General features: G+C 41.1%; 1 long non-coding RNA gene and 1 pseudogene across 9 annotated transcripts in view; one reads left to right on the plus strand and one right to left on the minus strand.

Moving 5' to 3' along the window:
- LOC145723030 (uncharacterized) overlaps positions 1 to 20,782 on the plus strand; it is a 52,522-nt gene extending 31,740 nt beyond the window's left edge. For 5 of the 9 annotated variants that reach the window (XR_014147755.1, XR_014147753.1, XR_014147745.1 and 2 more), the window contains one exon: positions 18,630 to 19,434. This is a non-coding gene — a long non-coding RNA (uncharacterized LOC145723030). Of the gene's footprint in view, positions 1 to 5,725; positions 5,812 to 17,785; positions 17,893 to 18,629; positions 19,435 to 19,929 lie in introns of those variants that run through there. The other 4 variants (XR_014147749.1, XR_014147757.1, XR_014147754.1 and 1 more) reach the window with 3 other exon arrangements.
- On the minus strand, positions 604 to 2,048 carry LOC102744382 (large ribosomal subunit protein uL15 pseudogene; annotated as a pseudogene).
- Positions 20,783 to 22,293: the final 1,511 nt, after the last annotated feature.

Here is a 22,293-nt window from a genome sequence, read left to right on the forward strand (position 1 = left end):
GTTCTCCAGTGTTTCTGGTCCCTGCAAATACTATAAATAATGCTTTCTTGTCTGTGGGGGTTCAGCTTTTAGGATGACTTTTAAATTTGTTCTGGAGCAATGAGGGTGTCTGTCCTCTATTATAAATCATAGTCAAAGGCCTATTTCATTATTGTCTTAGCTTCCCATGCTGTTTTCCAAAGAGATGTTTGAAGGAATAATATCTTACATATAGGCCATCTTAATCTTTTTTTTTTTAGATTTATTTATTTGGCAGAGAGAGAGCAGGAGGGCACAAGCAGTGGGATTGGCAGAGGGAGAGGGAGAAGCAGGCCCCCTGTTGAGCAGGGAGCCCGATGCGGGGCTCGATCCGAGGACTCTGAGATCATGACCTAAGCCGAAGGCAGACACTTAACTGACTGAGCCACCCAGGTGCCCCCAGGCCATCTTAATCTTTAGGTGGCTGCTACCCAGCCAAATCAAATTCCTTGTAAACTAGTAGTATCTTCTCCAAATGCTTGAAGGTTTTGATTAAATTTACCATCAGTACTAATGGGCCCAAGTTGCACAATCTCTGCTCCTGTAAGGATCAGGTTTTTTTTTTTCTTTTTTTTTTGGACAGCGTTCTAGAAAGCAACTTTTATTTTGGGCCAAAGAAAACTTTAAGTTTTGGAAAGAACTAGAAAAACTGTTAGTTAATTTACCCTGAGATCTGAAGGTCCTATCTGCACACGAGCATTGGTCATCATTATGGTTTTGTAGGAGATACAAACCCTAGAAAACCCAATTCCAGCTTCTAGCTTTTTCCAAATTCTATGCTAAATACATTTCAGACTAGAATCTTTAGCATTTCATGATGTAGTTCTTTGAAATTTAATGCACAGGGATACATAAATCCTGACAAATGCTTTTTAGATTCCAAACCACTTTCATGTGTAAAAGCCCTGGTGTGTTTAACATTCAGACTGCTGGGCCCCATCTCAAGATTCTGGAACAGTATGGTAAATAATGGGGGCGTCAAGGAGGAAAAACTTTAGGTTCAGGAATTATATCCTTCACAATCACTTTAATCCTATCACTCTGTCCACTCTTTAGAATGTGCCCCATCAAAACTGAGTCTTCCCTTTTGGGGTGCCCGACTGGCTCAGCTGGTAGAGCAAGTAACTCTTAATCAGGGTCGTGAGTTCAAGGCCCATGTTGGGTGGAGAGCTTACTTTAACAAAACCTAACAAACCCTGAGTTTTCCCCTTTTGAGCCACATATTACAGTTAAAGGGTGTGTTCTCCCCCTCATTGTAAATTCAGAATATACAATGCAAACTGGCCTTTCAACTACATGTGCTATCATTCTCACTTTATAAATGAAAATGTTCAAGTTAGGTATTGGGCCAAGTCCTCTAAGTGCTGACGCTCTCTTTCACACTTTCTGAGGGGAGTTGGCAAAGGGTCTCAGGCCCTCATACCCTTACTCCTAGAATCTGTTAGGTGGGTTTCTGATGTACAGGTAAGGAGGGAGGGGTGCTAAAGAATTTACACCCAGACCAGAAGAGAAAAGCACTTGTTAGCATTTAATGAACCCCCCCCCCCACAAACGTGGCTTCAAGCTACTAGAACGCAGGCGCCCCCGACACCCTTAATCTTCTCCTCTGCTCTTCTACTGAAGAATTTGGCCTTCACGATGACAGGCTGTTTTGGGAGTTTTCCCTTTCCGAAAACTTTGTAGTAGCCCGATCGCACCACATCAATGATAGGAGCAGCTCCAGTCTTGTTTTTGGCGGCATTTACCCGTGTCTGCTCACTGACCAAGGTCCACAGTTTATCAAGGTTGACAGTTGGGCAGAAGCTTTGGTTCCTCTTTAAGTGGTAATGTCTCATGCCAACTTTTCCAAAGTAACCTGGGTGATATTTGTCAAAGTTGATCCTGTGGTGATGCATGCCACCAGCATTACCCCGGCCTCCTGGGTGCTTCCGGTGCTTGCCGATGCGGCCGTGGCCGTGGCTCACGTGGCCCCAAAGTTTCCGGGTCTTCCTCAGTCTGGATGGCATGTCGGCAGCCCAGACGGAAAAGAAGGATCAGGTTTTGTCTTCTTTTGGGCCCTCTTTCATAGCCACTGGATTTCTGGGTCCAGATCCGTTTGTTGGAATTCTGTTTTAGTTTTTGTCATTTCTTACCTGTTACAATCTCTCCCTTCAGTCATTCTGATTGGTTTCATAGTATCATTTGTTGTCGTTTTGCCTATTTTCCTGGGCCTAGCCTCTAGTAAGTTAGTTACCAGGGTGAAAGGGTTCAAGTATTCATTGTCCTTAAGGTGTGGATTGGTGCTTTTAGGAACAAAGGACCTGGGTTTCTTCCTTCTCTGGAGATTACTTTTGGTGCTAGTACTTTTCTGTCTATTGGCATGTTACTTCGTGCTTCTAAGAAGTGCACTGAAAAATAATTTTTATTGCTTTTTTAAAATACAGGCTATAACTCACTGCATTGGGTGATCAGGCCAACATCTGGAGTTTCCTTAATTATAAGTTTTGTCTGGACTAAGTCTTCCATAGGTCTCCAGGGATCCTCAGAAGATAATTTTATAATCCATCATACCCCTAAACCACCTCTTGGGCAATTTCGGTAGGGTTAGTGAGTGAGGCCCATTTGTTACTGCCCTCCTCTATTTCTGTTTAGTGATCAAGAACATATTTTATCATAGAGAGACCTCATAGAGCATTCCAAGTGGTTTATAGTATGGTAAAGCAGTATTAGTTGTTGTGGCCAGTGTTAGTATCCAAACTGTAACGGTTCCATAAATTGTGTCTATTCAAAGGCTGTTTGTAGGGGCTCCTGGGTGGCTCAGTCGTTAAGCGTCTGCCTTCGGCTCGGGTCGTGGTCCTGGGGTCCTGGGATCGAGCCCCACATCAGGCTCCCTGCTCGGCGGGAAGCCTGCTTCTCCCTCTCCCACTCCCCCTGCTTGTGCTCCCTCTCTCGCTGTGTCTCTCTCTGTCAAATAAATAAAAAATCTTTAACAAACAAACAAACAAAAAAACAAAAAACAAAGGCTGTTTGTAATTTCAGTAGAATGCCATAGGTGGTAAACAGTGTATTAAGTTTGTCAATCCCGTTTGGGCTGTACCATATTTTGGTCAATTATATATTTAGTGTAATTTGTCAACCTGTATTTCAAATTTGGCACGGAGTACCCACCAGTGTTAATTATTATTTGGGGGAGTGGGTTGCCATTTCTGTTGTTTTGTTTTGGTAGGCTAATGATGCTCAGAGACTGAGTTTGTCTTTGCCAACAATTTATTTAACAGAGGTTCACTGTGGAATTTCACAAGCTAAACACATACAAGATAATGTCTTTCAATAAAGCCAATGAGGAAATTACAGACTCCAAACCAATGACAGATGAATCAAACTATTGTTCTAGGCAAGGGGAGATGACAGGAATAAAGTCCAAATTTAGTTGAGATGTACCTTTATAGGAGATGGTACTTCGGAGAGGTGGCTTCGCCAACTGCGGCTGACGTCCAGCGGCCAAGGGAAAAGTAGAAGTCCTGGTAGCTAGCGCACGGTGCTGACGGTGATGGGCGAGGGGCTGGCTGACAACACAGCTGGCGAATCTCTCCCTTCAGTCACTCTGATTGGTTTCATAGTATCATTTGTTGTCCTTTTGTCTATTTTCCTGGGCCTAGCAAGAGCTGTTGCAAGAGCTGATTTTCCCAAGGTCTTCACAATGCTATTTTAGATCGGCAAAGCGAAGCCTTGCCCAGACTGAACACTCTGGATGAGTCCTCACATACTGTCAGTATTTACAGTCTACACGTCTCCTTGCCATAGTTGCTTCTCCATATATGAAGGGGGCCCCTCAGCAGCTGAGCTACTCGTTGTTGTCAGAATGGATGAGATGATTCCTGACCAGCTTACTTCATTCTTTGATGAAAATAACTCGACTTTGAAAAACATTGTTTTCCTTTTTCATAAAACCAGTATACTTAAAATTAGATCAAACTAATACACAACACAGGCAAACTTGGAGGGATCTGGACTGTCCTCCCAGGATGGGTCTAGTCTGGCTGGCCACGGTATCCTTCACTAAGAGACACCTGGGAGTCTTGATTGCTGGGAAGGCCAGGACCCCACTGGCACCCAGTCCAAATGGGACTGCCACCAGTGTAAAGTTGCTGCTGCAGAAAGATTTTCAGGAGGTTTCCTTTGCTCTGGAGGCTATGCAAGTGGTTGGGGACTAGCCTAGCTCTACAGCCCGGGAGCACCTTGGCTCCCCCAGCCTGGCTGAGCAGGTGTGTACAGGGCATGTACCAGTCATGCATGTCCGGGAAGCCAGGGACCTGGAACTGGACAGTGTCAGGAGAATACAGATCTCTAGAGTGGGTTCTTAGGGGTCCATAGCCTCTGCCTAATTCCAAGCCCTTACTTAAACATATGAGCATAATAACCTTGAAGGCATCACTGAAGAAAACTGGATTTCTAGACCAGAGCCAGTAATCAAGGCTCCCAGGTGTTTCTTATTAGAGGATGTCTCATCAGTCCACCAGGCCCCACCCTGGTAAGGCAGTCCAGTTTCTTCTATCTCTGACATACACATTTATGTATGTTAAATCTTGAATTGAGGTGGAATCCTTGTACCCTTAAGGGCCTGTTCCTGTGCTCCAGCCTCTCTTGACACTTGTGCTTTAACAGGTCTCTGGCTACCCTGAGCTTTACACCCAGCATATGTACCCTTTCAGATGCGCTTAGGCAGCCAAGGCCTCCAGGCTTTTTTTTTTTTTTAAAGATTTTATTTATTTATTTGAGACAGAATGAGAGAGACAGAGAGCACATGAGAGGGGGGAGGGTCAGAGGGAGAAGCAGGCTCCCTGCCGAGCAGGGAGCCCGATGCGGGACTCGATCCCGGGACTCCAGGATCATGACCTGAGCCGAAGGCAGTCGCTTAACCAACTGAGCCACCCAGGTGCCCTGCCCTCCAGGCTCTTAAGCTCAGGTTGTTTGAAACCACCTGCATAGACTCCAAGGCAGTGAGAATTCACCACCCCTCCCCAAAATCTTTCTGAAGCAACATTTTTAAACAGGTGACAGTCTCCATTTGGACAGGCTGCCTGATGGGGTCCCAGGATTACCAGTATTGAAGGCTCTGAGGTGTCTCTTAGTGGAGAATGTCTAGGCCAATACCCCCCAGCCCCCCAGCCCAGTCATAGCAAGGCAGTCCGTATTCCTGCAGCTTTACCTTCAGGAAGGTTATGCACATTTGTGTAGGTTAGGGCTTGGAATTAGAGGAGTTATACCCCCAAAAGCCCACTCCTGTGACCTGGGCTACTGCAACATTTGCTCTGTAGTAGGTCCCTGGTCTCCTTGATCTGCATGGCCAATGCACCTGCAGTACATGCCAGTCAGCTGGTCTTGGGCAGCTGCGCCCTCCAGGGCTTGGGAGCCTAGGCCAACCCCATAAGCCTGCATAGCCTCCAGGGTGGGATGCCAGCCCCTTGAAAATCTTTCTGAGCCAGCTTTAAACTGGTGACAGTCAATCCCCATTTAGTCTAGCTGCCTGACAGAGTCCCAGGTTTACCAGTATAGGGGCCCAGGGATGGCTGCTCCCCAAATTTTCCACAATGGCATATTAGTTATTTTGAATTAAAGTTACTTAAGAAATGGGGTAGTAAGTAATCTCCTGTGTGAAATAAATCCCCTGTGTGAAAGGTACCTTTCCTGCACCAGGAGGTAAAGAAATCTTTTTCTTTTCCAACAGTTTATGGAGTGAGCAGGACAAACTTTCCTGGCTGGACATTGCTCATTGATGAGCTTTCCGGATCTCTGTCTGCAGAGTCTAATGGAGTGAGAGCCCTTTTTCTCTTTCTAAATTTATGTTAGCTATTCCTTTAGGTGTCACGACTCTGGTAAATTTGGTGGAGTACTCTTGATTTAACTGATCTATTTCCTCCCAGAGATGGTCACTTTTTCTTTGTCTCCATCTTTTGTTTCGTTATAAAAAGGAACTAGCATAGGGAAAGAATGCAGGGGATAGGCCCTTATAAGCCTATTGTTGAAGACAGCCTTACAGACTCATGAGTTAATAGTTCTCATCAGACTGGCATCTGTTGAGATAAACTTTGCTTTGAGTCGGCTATGTTAAAACAAAAGAAAAGGGTTTTTTCCTTTCACATTTTTAATGTCCTGAAACCTTGGCTTTGTGGCCACTGCCATCTGGAGGGTGCCCTCACTGTGGTGTACTGTGGTGGCCAAGTGGACGGTTTCTGAGGCACAGAGTTACCAGCGGCACTCTCTCTGTCCAGCTGTGCTCAGGGGAGTTTCTCGTGCGAGGTCCCAGCACATAAGGGAACCCTGTGGCCCCAACCTTCCTTGCTCCAGCGGTGCCCGCCTGGTGGCACAGGTCAGTGAGCTGGTGCCTGGAGGCATGCCACGTATTGATGGGAGGCCAGAGGTACTCTTCACTACCCTAGCCTTACAACCCATGCAAAGAGGGCTTTTGCCATCTTAGATCATTTTGGGGAGAAAACTTTTGGATCATTAGGGCTGATCATCTTTGTCCTCTCCAGAAACACCTCTTGTGTCCATGGTCTAAGCCAGGAACGTTTCCACTGGGTCTTTCCATAAAAAGGCTTATTTGGGGAGGGTGTGTGCTATGGTGAGCGCTGTGAGTTGTGTTAAGACTGATGAACCACAGACCTTTACCTCTAAAACAAACAGTACATTACATGTTAATAAGAAAGAAGGAAAGAAGGCTTATTTGAGTTGGTATTGAGATTTAAGATTCTACTCATGAATGGCCAAATGATGGATCCTTTAGATTAGCTATATTTGAAGGAAAAAATTCTTTATGGAGAAGGCTTTTTTTTTTTTTTTTAAGAATTTTTTATTTGAGAGAGTAAGAGAGAGCGCATAAGCAGGGGCGAGGGGCAGAGGGAGAGGGAGAGGGAGAAGCAGGCTCCTCGCTTAGCAGGGAGACCGATGTGGGGCTTGATCCCAGGGGATCATGATTTGAGCCGAAGGCAGACGCTAAAGTGACTGAGCCACCCAGGGGCTCCTCTTTATGGAGAGTTCTTCATTGTCTTATTGTAACCAACTCAAATTCATGTGCCCGATGTCCATCAAAGTCGATCACTGAGGCATTGAGCATGTGGCAACAGTTTATTTGAAAGGCTGCCAAATGAGGAGATGGGAGAACAGCTCCAAAACCATCTCTCTGAGAGGGAGACTCGAGTTTTTTTTTGTTTTTGTTTGTTTGTTTGTTTTAAAGGAAAGCAGAAAAGAGTCTGGGTAAATGGGAAAGGAGCTATGCTACTCAAAATCAGATAAAGAAAGTAACCAAATCAAGGAGGGTTAATTTCATTTTGTTGTGCTCAAAGAGGAGTTCAGTGGTCCTGACTGGTTCTGGCTGGCTTCTTGATGAAAACTTGAGTTCCTGCAAAACAACTAAATTAACACTCAATTGTTTTGGCATCAGGCGAGGATATAATCTTATAGGAACTTGGGGGCAGACAGCATTCCAAGAACAAGCAGATATTTGCTTATCTGCCTGGTTAACTCCTTGGTTACCAGTTTTATTATCAGTATAATGGCTAGCCTTAGGGACTTTCTTGACAAGATGGAAAACAGAAATTAGACGGACTTAAGACAAAAATTAATGTCCACATCCAAAGTAAATTCTCCTTCTTGAAATCTGGCTCCCGACTGCCTGTTTCAACTTGCATTTCCTTACAGAGAGCTGTCTGGCCTAATCTATAGGCCCCAAATACCCAGGTTATTCCTGTAAATGCTTAAAAGCTAGGAAGAAAACTTAGCAGAACCTGTTCCTTGCATTTTTTCCTACTTTTCAAGGCTCTGTAATCAGGCTCTGTCAGCTTCAGACATTTTTTTTTTAAGTATTTATTTATGTATGTATGTATGTATGTATGTATTTATTTATTTATTTATGAGAGTGTTAGCACATTTGGGGGGCCGGCAGAGGGGCAGAGGGAGAAGGAGAAGCAGGCTCCCTGCCCTGCCCTACGTGGGGCTCTAACACAGGACCCTGGGATCATGACCTGAGCCCAAGGCAGACATTTTTTTTTTTTTAAGATTTTATTTATTTATTTGACAGAGAGAGACACAGCGAGAGAGAGAACACGAGCAGGGGGAGTGGGAGAGGGAGAAGCAGGCTTCCCGTGGAGCAGGGAGCCTGATGCGGGGCTCAATCACAGGACCCTGGGATCATGACCTGCGCCGAAGGCAGATGCTCAATTGCCTGAGCCACCCAGGCACCCCAGTTTCAGACATTTTTATGCAATGTGTTTTGCAGATGTATCCTATACCCCTCACTGAAAAAAAAAATATGTCCCCTGAACAGCAACAGATCTTTAAAATTATAAGACCCTTTTACCTCCAGTTTAAGAAGATCCTACCAAATTTAGAGAGAAATTAGATTACTAACCATTCACAACCCCTCCCTCACAAAGAAAAGAGCTGATCAAAATTTCTCCTAGGCCCTCCTATGTTAATCAGCTAAAGGCCAATATTCAGGGGCTGATAGAAGCCAAGGTTGAATTTTATACTAAGAAAGAAGGCTTTTGTTAAAACACTTTATACAGTCTTTACAAAGACACAAATTTTGATTCTAATTTTAGTTAAAATTTTCCCAGATATAAAGTAGCAAACTAAATTAGAAAAGTGGGTCAGTCCCTTGATTTTCAGGATGTAATCCAGTTCTTGGGGGAAATTAGGAACAATGGTCTTTTTCTTGCAAATCCTTACAAACCAGAAATACAACTCTAGAAACCAAAGCCTACTATCTTTACCAATCCCCAAAGCTTGCCTATTTCTTTCAAATTTTTCTAGATATTATAGAAGATCATGATATAGGGCGAAAATTATCCTGTACTTTGGAAAAGAAAAAAAAAGGAAAAAATTAAATAGCAAATACGCCAAAACTCTTGAGAAAAAAATTTTATTTTTTAAGTTTTTATTTTAATTCTTTTAAATTCTTAAAATTTTAAATTCTTTTAATTCTTCAAATTCTTTTAATTCTTTACTTTAATTCCAGCTAACATACAGTGTGAGTTTCAGGTGTACAATATAGTGATTCAACACTTCCATATGTCACCCAGTGCTCATCACAAGTGCCCTCCTTAATTCCTATCACCTGTTTAACCCATGCCCCTTCATTTCCCTTCCAGTAACCATCTCTTTGTTCTCTACAGTTAAGAGTCTGTTTCTTGATTTGTCTCTCCCCTCTCTCTTATTTTTCACTTTGCTTGTTTATTTCTTGAATTCCACATGAGTGAAATCATAGCGTATTTGTCTTTGACTTATTTCACTTAGCATTATAGTCTCTAGTTCCCTCTATGTTGTTGTAAATGGCAAGATTTCATTCTTTTTTATGGCTGAGTAATATTCTATTCTCTCTCCCTCTCTCTCTATATATAACCACCTCTTCTTTATCCATTCATCAGTTGATGGACACTGGGGATGCTTCCATATCTTGGCTTTTGAAAATAATGTAGTTATAAAGATAAGGGTGCATGTATCATTTGAATTAGTGTTCTTGTATTCTTTGGGTAAATATGCAGTAGTGAGATTAATGAATCATAAGGTATTTCTATTTTTAACTTTTTGAGGAACCTCCATACTGTTTTCACAGTGGCTGCACCAGTTTGCATTCCCACCAACAGTGTACGAGAGTTCCTTTGTCTCCACGTCTTTGCCAAAAACCTGTTGTTTCTACTGTTGTTGATTTTAGCCATTCTGACAGGTGTGAGGTGACATCTCATTGTAGTTTTGATTTGCATTTCCCTGGTGGTAAGTGATATTGAGCATCTTTTTATGTGTCTGTTCGCCATCTGTGGGCTGCAAGGTAGCCCATCCGTGGGTTTTCTTTGCAGAAATGTCTGTTTATGGCTTCTGCCCATTTTTCATTGCATTATTTGTTTTTTTGGTGTTGAGTTGTTTAAATTCTTTATATATTTTGGATACTAACCCATCAGATGTGTCATTTGCAAATATCTTCTCCCATTCAGTAGGGTGTCTTCTGGTTTTGTTGATTGTTTCTTTTGCTGTGCAGAAGCTTTTTATTTTGATGTAGTCCCAATAGCTTATTTTTGCTTTTGTTTCCCTTGCCTCGGAAGACATATCCATAAATATGTTGCTAAAAGCAGTGTGCAAAACGTACTGCCTATGTTTTTTTAGGAGTTTTATGGTTTTAGGTCTCACATGTAGGTCTTCAATCTATTTTCAGTTTACTTTTGTGTGTGGTGTAAGAAAGTGGTCCAGTTTCTTTCTTGTATGTAGCTGTATAGTTTTCCCAACACCATTTGTTGAAGAGGCTATCTTTTTCCCATTGCATATTCTTGCCTCTTTTAGCAAAGATTAATTGATCATATAATTGAGTTTATTTCTGGATTTTCTATTCTGTTCTATTGATCTATGTGTCTATTTTTGTGCCAGTACCATACTGTTTTTGATTACTACAGCTTTGTAATATAACTTGAAGTCTGGAACTTCCAGTTTTGTTTTTCTTTTTCAAGACAGTTTTAGCTGTTTGGGGTCTTTTGTGGTTCCATACAAATTTTAGGATTGTTTGTTCTAGTTCTGTGAAAATTGCTATTGCTATTTTGATAAGGATTGCCTCAAATCTGTAGATTATTTTGGGTAGTCTGGACATATTAACAATATTCCTTCAGAACATGAGCATGGAAAATCTTTCCATTTGTTGTGTCATCTTCAATTTCTTTCATCAGTGTCTTATAGTTTTCACAGTACAGGTCTTTTAAGTTTATTCCTAGGTGTGTGTGTGTGTATGTGTATTGGTGCAATTGTAAATGGAATTATTTTCTTAATTTCTCTTTCTGCTACTTCATGATTGACATATAGAAATGCAACACATTTCTGCACATTGATTTTGTATCCTGCAGTCTTACTGAATTCATTTATCAGTTCTGTAGTTTTTTGGTGGAGTCTTTAGGGTTTTCTATATATAGTATCATGTCATCTCCAAATAGTGAAAGTTTTACTTTTCCTTTACTGATTTGGATGCCTTTTATTCCTTTCTTTTGTCTGATTGCTGTGGTTAGGATTTGCAAGACTATGTTGAATAAAAATGATGAAAGTGGACAACCTTGTCTTGGTCCTGATCTTAGAAGAAAAGCTCTCAGTGTTTCACCATTGAGTATGATGTTCACTGTGAGTTTTTCATAGATGGCCTTTATTATTCTGAGGTATGTTCACTCTAAGCCTACTCTGTTAAGAGTTTTTATTATGAATGGATGTTGTGCTTTGTCAAATACATTCTCTGCATCTATTGAAATGATCATATCATTTTTTATCCTTCCTCTTCTTAACATGATGTATCACATTGATTGATTTGTAAATATTGAACTACCTTGCAGCCCAGGAATAAATTCCACTTGATCATGGTGAATGATTTTTTTATTGTTAGATCTGGTTTGCTAATATTTTATTGAGGATTTTCCATAATATGTTCATCAGAGATATTAGCCTTTAGATTTCTTTTTTTTCTGGTGTCTATCTGGTTTTGTTATCAGGGTAATGCTCATAAAATGAATTTGGAAGCTTTCCCTTCCTCTTCTATTTTCTGGAAGAGAGTATCTTCTTTAAATGTTTGGTAGAATTCACATGTGAAGCCATCTCATCCTGGATTTTTGTTTATGAGGAGTTTTTGGGTTACTGATTCAATTTCATTGCTAGTAATCAGTCTGCTTAAATGTTCTATTTCTTCCTGATTCAGTTTAGGGAGGTTATAGGTTTCTAGGAATTTATTCATTTCTTCTAGGATGTCCAATTTGTTAGCACATCATTTTCCATAACATTCTCTTACAATCCTTTATATTCTGTGGTGTTATTTTTCCTTTTTCCTTTTTGATTTTATTTAAGTCCTCTCTCCTTCTCTCTCTCTCTCTTTTTGAGTCTGGTTAAAGGTTTATCAATTTTGTTGATATTTTCAAAGAACTGTCTTTTGGTTTCATTGATCTGTTCTTTTTTTTAAAATCTCTAATTTGTTTCTGTTCTAATCATTATTTCCTTCCTTCTGCTAGTTTTGGGCTTTGTTCCTCTTTTTCTAGCTTTAGGTCTAAAGTTAGGTTTAGAACATCATACTCAATGGTGAAACACTGAGAGCTTTTCTTCTAAGATCAGGACGAAGACAAGGTTGTCCACTTTCATCATTTTTATTCAACATAGTCTTGCAAATCCTAACCACAGCAATCAGACAAGAGAGTTTTTTTTCTTGTTTCTTGAGGTAGGCCTGTATTACTATAGAATTCCCTCTTAGAATAGCTTTTGCTGCATTCCAAAGATTTTGGACCATTATGTTTTCATGTTCATTTGTCTCCATGTTTTTTATTTCTTCTTTGATTTCTTCATTGACCCATCTGTTGTTTAGTAGCATGTTATTTAATCTCCATGTATTTGTGCTTTTTCTAGATTTTTTTCTTGTGGTTGATTTCTAGTTTCACAGCATTGTGGTCAGAAAAGATGAATGTTGTGATTTCAGTCTTTTCGAATTTCTGGAGACTTGATTTGTGACCTAATGTGATCTATTCTGGAGAATTTTCCATGTTCATTTGAAAAGCATGTGTATTTTGCTCTGTTGGTGTGGAATGTTCTGAAGATATCTGTTAAATCCATCTGGGCCAATGTGTCATTCAAAGCTATTATTTCCTTGTTGATTTTCTGTCTAGGTGATCTGTCCATTGATGTAAGTGTGGTGTTAAAACCCACTACTATTATTACATTACTACTGACTTCTTCCATTATGTTTGTTCTAGCTGCTTTATGTATTTGGGTGCTCCCATGTTGGATGCATAAATATTTACAATTGTTATACCTTTTTTTTTTTAAGATTTTATTTATTTTAGAGAGGGGGAGGGAGAGGCAGAGGGAGAGAGAGAATCCTCAAGCAGACTCCCCACTGAGCACAGTGCCTGATGCAGGGCTCCATCCCAGAACCCTGAGATCATGACCAGAGCCGAAATCAAGACTCAGCCACCCAACTGACTGAGCCACCTAGGTATCCCCACAATTGTTATACCTTCTTGTTGAATTGTTCCTTTTATGATTATGTAGTGTACTTCTTTGTCTCTTATTACTAGTCTTTGTTTTAAAGTCTATTTTGTTTGATATAAGTATTGTTACCCCAGTTTTCTTTTCACTTCCATTTTCATGATAAATGTTTTTCCATCCCTTCTCTTCCAGTCTGCATATGTCTTTAGGTCTGAAATGAGTCTCTTGCAGGCAGCATATAGATGGGTCTTGCTATTTTATCCATCTGTCACCCTATTTTTTTTTTTTAGGTAGTTTAGTCCATTTATATTCAAAGTAATTATCAATAAGTGTGTATTTATTGTCATTATCTTACTTGTTTTATGCTTGTTTTTGTAGTTCTTCTCTGTTCCTTTTTTGCTATCTTGTGGTTTGATGGCTTTCTTTAGTGATATGCAAAAACTAAAAAGAAAGGAATCCAAGCATATCTGTGACAGGTTACCATTACGTCTGTGGTTTGATTTGTGGCTACCATTAGGTTTATATATAATATCCTATGTGTATGGCAGTCTATATTAAATTGATGGTTTGAACTAAAGTTTGAACTCATTCTAAAAACATTTTATTCCCTCCACCCCACATTTTAGGTATGTTTTCATACTTTACATTCTTTTATTTTGTGAATGCCTTGACTGATTTTCATAGATATATTTGATTTTACTGCTATTGTGCTTTAACCTCTATTGGTTTTATAAGGGATTCATATACTATTTTTATCATGTTTACATGTACCTGTGAAGATTTTCCCTTTCCTACTTTTCATACTCCTGCTTATGTTCTTTCCTTTCCACTCAAAGAATCCCCTTTAACATTTCTTGTAAGGCTCATTTAGTGTGCATGAATTTCTGTAATATTTTTTTTGGGGGGGTCCTGGGAAACTCCCTTTCAATTCTTAATGATAGCTTTGCTGGATAGAGTATTATTGGCTGCAGATTTTTCCCTTTTAGAACTTTGAATATATCGTGCCAAAAATCAGCTGATAGTCTTGTGGGATTTCCCTTGTATGTAACTGTTTTCTCTTGCTACTTTTTTTTTTTTAATAGAGAACATCTTTTTGGGGTGCCTGGGTGGCTCAGCCATTAAATGTCTGCCTTCGGCTCAGGTCATGATCTCAGGGTCCTGGGATCGAGCCCCACATCGGGCTCCCTGCTCAGCGGGCAGCCTGCTTCTCCCTCTCCCACTCCCCCTGCTTGTGTTTCCTCTCTCGCTGTGTCTCTCTCTGTCAAATAAATAAATAAAATCTTAAAAAAAAAAAAAGAGAACATGTTTTTAAAGATTTTATTCATTTATGAGAGAGAGATCATGAGCAGGGGGAGAGGGAGAAGGAGACTCCCTGATGAGCAGAGGGCCCAATACGGGCTTGATTCCAGGACCCCGAGATCATGACTCAAGCCAAAGGCAGACGCTTAACCTACTAAGCCACCCAGGCACCCCTCTTGCTACTTTTACAATTCTTTATCAGTATTTTTTGCTGTTTTAACTATTATGTGTCTTGGTGTGGACCTCCTTAGGTTGATTTTGTCGGGGGCTTTCTGTGCCTCCTGGATCTGGATTTGTTGTCTTCCCCAGATGAGGGAAGTTTTCAGCTATTTCTTGAAATAAATTTTCTGCCCCCTTTCTCTCTTCTTCTGTGATCCCTATAATGTGCATGTTATTATACTTGATGGTGTCACTGTGTTCCCTTAACCTATTCTCATTTTCTAATATTTTTTTTTTCTCATTCCATTTAGTTTTCCATTACTCTGTCCTCTAGGTCACCGATCCATTCCTTTTGCTTCCTCTAGTCCACTATTTATTCCATCTAGTGTATTTTTAATTTCACTTATTGAATTCATCTCTGAGTGGTTCTTTTTAATATTTTCTGAGATTCCCTCACTCTTTTCTCAAGTCCAGTAGGTATCTTTATGACCATTACTTTGAATTCTCTATCTGGCATATTGCTTATCTCCTTTATGTTAAGTTCTCTTTCTGTGAGTTTGTCTTGTGCTTTCATTTGGAACATATTCCTCTGTCTCCTCATTTTGTCTAACTTTCTGTCTTTCTATGTGTTAGGAAATTCAGCTATGTTTCCTGCTTTTGAAATCAGGGGTCTTATGAAGAGGAGGTCCTGTGGTGCCCTGCAATGTGATATCTCCTAGGCAGCAGAACCTAATGTTTCAGGGTTATCTGCTATGCGTATTGTGTGTACCCTACTGTTGTAGTTGGGATGCATTTAACTTCAGTCCAGTTATCTGCAATGTCTCTTTGCCTGTTATGGGCAGGGTTTGGTCCCTATGTTATTAAGGGGCCAGTCTGGGGCCACAATGGGCTTGAGTTGGGGCAGACCAGATGCCTGCCCTCAGCTCATTTGCCAGAACTGTGGCTGCACTGAACTGCAGGGTGCTCTCCCAGCATTGTCCCCTGAGAGGCATTTGGTGGTGGGTGGGACCTGCAGTCGGACCAGATATCTGCCCCAAGCCCACTGCTGGGGCTGCAAACTAGTGTGTATGGTTATCTTCCACTTTCCCTAAGGCACTTGGGAGTGGTGCTGGCTCCTCTCAGGGCTGCTTGCACACTGCCATGCTTGTGGTGCCACTTCGGATGGATTCTTGGGTGGGTCAGATGGGACAGTCTGCAGGAGAACACAAGGGCGGGATGTACAGTGTAGGCAAAGTTTGCACCCATCTGCTTGTAGGAAGAACCCTGCTGTGGAAAAATGCCTGGAGCTGTTTTGGAGGAACTCCTGCCCAGTGTGGCTGGTTGGATGGGGGCAGATTCATAGGAGAAAGGAGGGGTGGGGTTTGGGCTTGTCCCCATAGGTGTCCATGTATCTAGGCATTCTTAATGTGGCTTCTTATCTAAGATTAACTATGAAAAGTCTGTTCTGTCAGTCCTTGTGTGGTTTTCTGGGGTATTTACAGTGATGTGTGTGTAATCCTGGTATATCCAGGGGATGACGTAAGCCTAGGATCCTCCTACTCTGACATCTTCCCTGGAAGTTTGATCAGGTTATAGAATTTTTCTACAACAACAGAAAACATGAAAGAGTGGCTGACTTTGTGGAGAAACTATTTTAAAAGTTTATTTACAAAGTCTTTTTGGTAGCCTAAAACCTTAAAGCTTTGCTAAGTGATGAGTTCATCTAGATATTAACTTATTTACCAATAAGATAGAGTAAAACATTAATTACTGATATGTTAATCTATTCTTTTGGCTTCCCTATCACAAACTTGAGTCTCTAGTAAACAGTCTTTTGGTAGAAAAAACTTTTATTGGAAGATTGTTATGAAGAAGCACATTTCTAGAAATGTATGAATATATTCATAATTTGCCAATCTAAAATGCACTAAGTAAATGTAACAGTTCACAATTGCTTACAACTTATTTTTCACTATAAAGTTTCTGTGGTTTAGAACTACTAAAAATAAGGGGAAACTCCATATGCAAGAAAAGTAGGACATGTGTTTTTGGTAAAGAGATCTGAAAGTGAGACTAAATGTGAAAAAAAGTCTTAAAACATTTGTGAACAAGGAATCTTTAAAATGAATTTTAACATATGGCCATGCTGGATAAGATTAAAATGATTTATTTAAATTTAATATAAAAAGCTAGTACGGGGCGCCTGGGTGGCTCAGTCGTTAAGCGTCTGCCTTCGGCTCAGGTCATGGTCCCGGGGTCCTGGGATCGAGCCCCACATCCGGCTCCCTGCTCCGCGGGAAGCCTGCTTCTCCCTCTGCCCCTCCCCCTGCTCATGCACTTGCTCTCTCTCTCTCAAATAAATAAAATCTTTAAAAAAAAAAAAAAAAAAAAAGCTAGTACAAAATTTATTCTGCTTTTAATAAATTATAAAAGGGGTTTAACTTTTAATGTAATCTATCTAGAAAAAGTCTGTTTTATCTTCAAGTCTTTGATTACTTAGGAAAAACTATAGTTAAATGGATAACTATTATTTTATAGTGATCTGTGATTGTTTAATGAAAAGTCTGAATTTTGTTTTTTTTTGACAAACCTCCCAAAATGAAATTCTAAAATGAAGTCTTATTGAGTTTGCAATTTCCCAGAGGATCCCTGGAAGATTTTATTTATTTATTTGATAAAGAGCACAAGTAGGCAGAGGGAGAATCAGGCTCTCCACTGAGCAGGGCGCCCAACGCGGGACTCAATCCCAGGACTCTGGGATCATGACCTGAGCTGAAGGCAGACGCTTAACCGACTGAGCCACCCAGGCACCCCTCCCTGGAAGATTTCAAAGCTTTGTCCTCCTCATAAAAGAAAGATGTTAATTAAGTTACAGGAGACTCATTGTCAAATAAGTGATGCTAAACTTTCTTAGATTATATTTCCATAAATATAATTAAGTATTCTAGAAATGTCTGGGTATATTATATAATCCTATGTTGTATAATTCTATTATCTTGAAGTGCTGAGTATCATAGAAATAACCCAGTTTCTTTGCAATTGCATTGTAATGAATGCTAATCAGATCTTTAATCATTACCATTTCTAAGCCTTTTTGTCATTTACAGACAGCTGTTTTACCTTGATGCTTTTGCAAAAGTGCTTCATCTTTAAGGAGATTCAGGGAAAAGACTGATGAATCTCTAGACTACAGGTCTCTAATAACTTAAGATCATACCATTTGAACTGAGTATAGGAATTTAGAGAACTCTAATGGAGAAACCCATAGCTTTATAAAACAGAAGATCAAAATCAACAGAATTACAAATGGGACTGAATAAATGGAGAATTACAATTTTTTTTTAACCTTCTTTTCCAGATGTAGGAAAACCTTTCCTCAGCAATTTGGTAAATTATACCTTTGTGAGCAAAATTGAAATAATGATCTTCTGCCTACCTGATTCCCTCAGAATTTGGAAACTCTCAGTGAGTCATTTTATACACACATGGAAATATATGTATTTATGCTCAATTAGAATCTAAGGTTTTGACAGGAATGTCATATTTGAGATCTGCATAGGCTCAGATATGACCAGACAGCTTTAAGGAACTAAGGTTAACTTTATGGAGCCAATAACATGCCTTGGAAATATCAGTGTGATACCTGGCTGACAGGGATTTCAACATCCTTACCAGGTAAGTAAAGGAAGGCCACTTCCAGGCAGGTGCAGAACCTCAGGATATTTTGGGGACCCTGTTAAGAAAGGAAGTAACTCAAGTCAGTAGGTATTGCAGGCAAAGCATGATGGCATTATGTCTTAGCCTCAAGAGGCTGTTAAAAATTCAATCTGTGCTGCCTTATGAAAATTTCCAGCAAAGCAGATTTAAAAGAGCCCGCATGATCAGTCACTACGCTCACTGTACTAATGTATGTAATCAAGCTAAATTCACTGAAATTATTTGCAAACAAATTATCTTACTATGGTTATAATTGATGGGAATAATTAGAGAAAAATTGTTTTAACTGAAACTATGAACTTTTAGATATTAGATTCTAGTTCTGTTACCGGTCTTTGAGGTTTGTTTTTTTCCTGTAAGCTAGATCCTGAATCCTTCTAGTTTCTCAAACATCTGGTTACATCTTTCCAAAGTAACGTTTCTGATAATCTCCCATTCTTTTGACTTGAAATCATTGAAAAATAAAATTGTTTTTTTTTTTGAAGCATTGAAGAATGACTGCACGGGACCAGAGAAATCACAACAGTTTATGTATGGATAATCTTTGACTACAGAGCAATCAGTACAGAGATCACCAGAGACATTTAAACTGCAAACCAGAAAAATCTGATTGTGACTCCCTGCCCTCACTCTATCTAAAGATGCTTTGAAATGGACATCTAGAAATCTTCTCAAGTGGCTACCCTCAGAATGGAGAAACTGATCTACAATTTGCTCCAATTATTAACCATTATTTTATTCTCTCTATAGAAATGACTTATTGAGGGACGCCTGGGTGGCTCAGTTGGTTAAGCAGCTGCCTTTGGCTCATGATCCCAGCGTCCTGGGATCGGGTCCCACACTGGGCTTCCTGCTGAGCAGGGACCTTGCTTCTCCCTCTGCCTGCCGCTCCTCCTGCTTGTGTTCTCTCTGACAAATAAGTCATTTTTTTTTTTTTTTAAAGATTTTACTTAATACTTGATTACTTGAACCACAGGCCTAACTTAGGAAACATACCTGTGAGACCATCTCCAGAAGTGAGTTTAACTGAACTGATTCCTTGTCAGGACTGAGACTGGCTTGACAAGATGGAACAATCTCCAGACTCCGTTCCCTCTTCTGAAACTTTCCTGGAAGGTTCACATATTATCAGGACCCAGGACTGGCCACCCAAAATGTGCCACGATGGCATATTAATTATTTTGAATATAGCCAGTGTAGGAAGAACTGTCTGACCTTCCTTTGTCTCCAGAAAGCATGAAATAAATCTCTCATGTGAAAGGTAGGTACCCTCCTGGAGCACCTGGGTGACTCGGTTAAGTGACTCTTGGTTTTGGCTTGGGTCATGATCTCAGGGTTGTGGGATTGAGCCTCAGTGCAGAGTTTGCTGGAGATTATCTTCCCCCACTGCCCCCCTCCACGGGCACACGTACATGCTGGCTCGCTCTTAAAAAAAGTTACCCCTCCCTACACCATGAGGTAGAGAGACATTCTTATCAGAGACAAGGAATTCAGGGCCAGAGAAGCCTATATACACAAACCTTGTTACTTTTACTGATTTACTACCCCAGCCCAGATTCTGTTTAGAATTCCTTACTAATGTAAGTTTTCTTTATCCTCTAAATTCCTCACAGACTTAGGTTTCTTTGTCTAAAACATGAAAGCTGCATGCACTGGTCATTGCTTTGGGTCTCAATTTCATTTTTGAGCCTCTGTATGCACATCATACAACTTCCCCTCTCTCGTTCAATTGCTAGACAATCTAGAAAAACCTTGAAGAGTAAAAGTTTTCCTTTCCCAAACCAGTGGCCAAGGCTCCTAGGCCTATCCTAGCGGCCCCACCCTGACAAGACTGTCCAGATTCCTGCAGGCAGAGGCCATGAATCCACTCTAAACAGCTGGGCATTCCGGACACCCTGTTCCAGATCTCTGGCTTCCCTGATCTCCATGGCCCATGGCTGTACAGTATGCACCCTGGCAGTTGGCTTTGGGCAGCCAAGGGCCCTCTAGGCTGGTGAAGCTCCGGCTGGCCCCCAGCCACCTGCAGCACCGCCTGCAGAGTGGGAGTCTACCCTGAAGAGATTCCTGAAGTGTCAGCTTTAAACTAGTGCTATTCGGCCCATGTTTGGACTGGCTGCCTGATGAGGTCCCTGGTGTCATCAGTAGTCCAGGACCCCAGCTGTATCTCATCGGAGGATACCTCTGCCAGTCAGATTGGCTCAACCCTAGCAACGTGACCCAGGTTCCTCCAACTCTGCCTTGGCGGGGAGTATGGGCCTCGGTGTAGGTTAGGGCTTGGAACTGGGCAAATGCCAGGTACCACCAATAGCCTGCTCCTGTGACCTGGGCTGGCCTGACATTGCTGAGTTCTGGATTCCTGGCTATCCTGACCTTGCTCCCCTGCACGAGCAGTGTGCACTCTGTCAGCCACACTTGGCAGCTACAGCCTCTCCCCAACCACCTACATTTCTTAGGGTAAAGGGAGCCCACTGCCCCCAAATCACTGAGGTAGCCACTGAAACGTACACCCCATTGTACTTACCGGGGTAGGCTTCCTCGGTTTCTGTACCCGTCAAGGCTCCCATGTGTCTCTTAACTGAAACGTACCTCAGCCATTTCATTCAATTTAGCTCTGGTAAGGCAGGTCGGATCCCTCCTGCCCTGCCTTTAGGGGGAATATGAACATTGGAATAGGTTAAAGCTGGGAATTAGGCAGATGCCTTGTACCCCCAAGACCCATTCCTGCGACCAGGTTTCTCTTGACACTTGCCGTGTAACAGGTCCACGGCAACTCTGACCACTGTGGCCGGCATATGCACTATATGCATCTCATCATCAGGCCTCCATAAGAAATATTTGGAAAAATACTTCGAAAGGCAGGAGGTCAATTGCAAACGTTCCTCACTAACTCTACCAAAATTGCCCAAGAGGTGGCTTAGGGGTACAATGGATTATAAATTTCCTGAGGATCCTTGGAGACCTATGGAAGACTTAGTCCAGACAAAACTTATAATTAAGGAAACTCCAGATGTTGGCCTGATCACCCAATGCAGTGAGTTATAGCCTGTATTTTAAAAAGCAATAAAAATTTTTTTCAGTGCACTTCTTAGAAGCACAAAGTAACATGCCAATAGACAGAAAAGTACTAGCACCAAAAGTAATCTCCAGAGAAGGAAGAAACCCAGGTCCTTTGTTCTTAAAAGCACCAATCCACACCTTAAGGACAATGAATACTTGGACCCTTTCACCCTGGTAACTAACTTACTAGAGGCTAGGCCCAGGAAAATAGACAAAACGACAACAAATGATACTATGGAACCATTCAGAGTAACTGAAGGGAGAGATTGTAACAGGTAAGAAATGACAAAAACTAAAACGGAACTCCAACAAACGGATCTGGACCCAGAAATCCAGTGGCTATGAAAGAGGGTCCAAAGGAAGACAAAACCTGATCCTTACAGGAGCAGAGATTGTGCAACTTGGGCCCGTTAGTACTGATGGTAAATTTAATCAAAACCTTCAAGCATTTGGAGAAAATACTATGAATTTATAAGGAATTTGGTTTGGCTGGGTAGCAGCCACCTAAAGATTAAGATGGCCTGGGGGCGCCTGGGTGGCTCAGTCAGTTAAGTGTCTGCCTTCGGCTTGGGTCATGATCTCAGGGTCCTGGGATCGAGCCCCGCATCGGGCTCCCTGCTCAACAGGGGGCCTGCTTCTCCCTCTCTCTCTGCCAATCCCACTGCTTGTGCTCTCCTGCTCTCTCTCTGCCAAATAAATAAATCTAAAAAAAAAAAGATTAAGATGGCCTATATGTAAGATATTATTCCTTCAAACATCTCTTTGGAAAACAGCATGGGAAGCTAAGACAATAATGAAATAGGCCTTTGACTATGATTTATAATAGAGGACAGACACCCTCATTGCTCCAGAACAAATTTAAAAGTCATCCTAAAAGCTGAACCCCCACAGACAAAGCATTATTTATAGTATTTGCAGGGACCAGAAACACTGGAGAACTGATTGACTTGATAAGAACAGCTGAGGAACTAAGTCAAGATAAAAGCTTTTTCTTTAACACGCATGTATAGAGACAAAACAGGCCTACACCTAATATAAATAGACCTCATCAAAATAGACCATATAGACCTAAATCTCCAAGGCCCTTTTGGC

The sequence above is a fragment of the Leptonychotes weddellii genome, chromosome 1, assembly GCF_054177405.1.
Source record: "Leptonychotes weddellii isolate Sample4059 chromosome 1, ASM5417740v2, whole genome shotgun sequence".
Classification (NCBI taxonomy): Eukaryota; Metazoa; Chordata; class Mammalia; order Carnivora; family Phocidae; genus Leptonychotes; species Leptonychotes weddellii.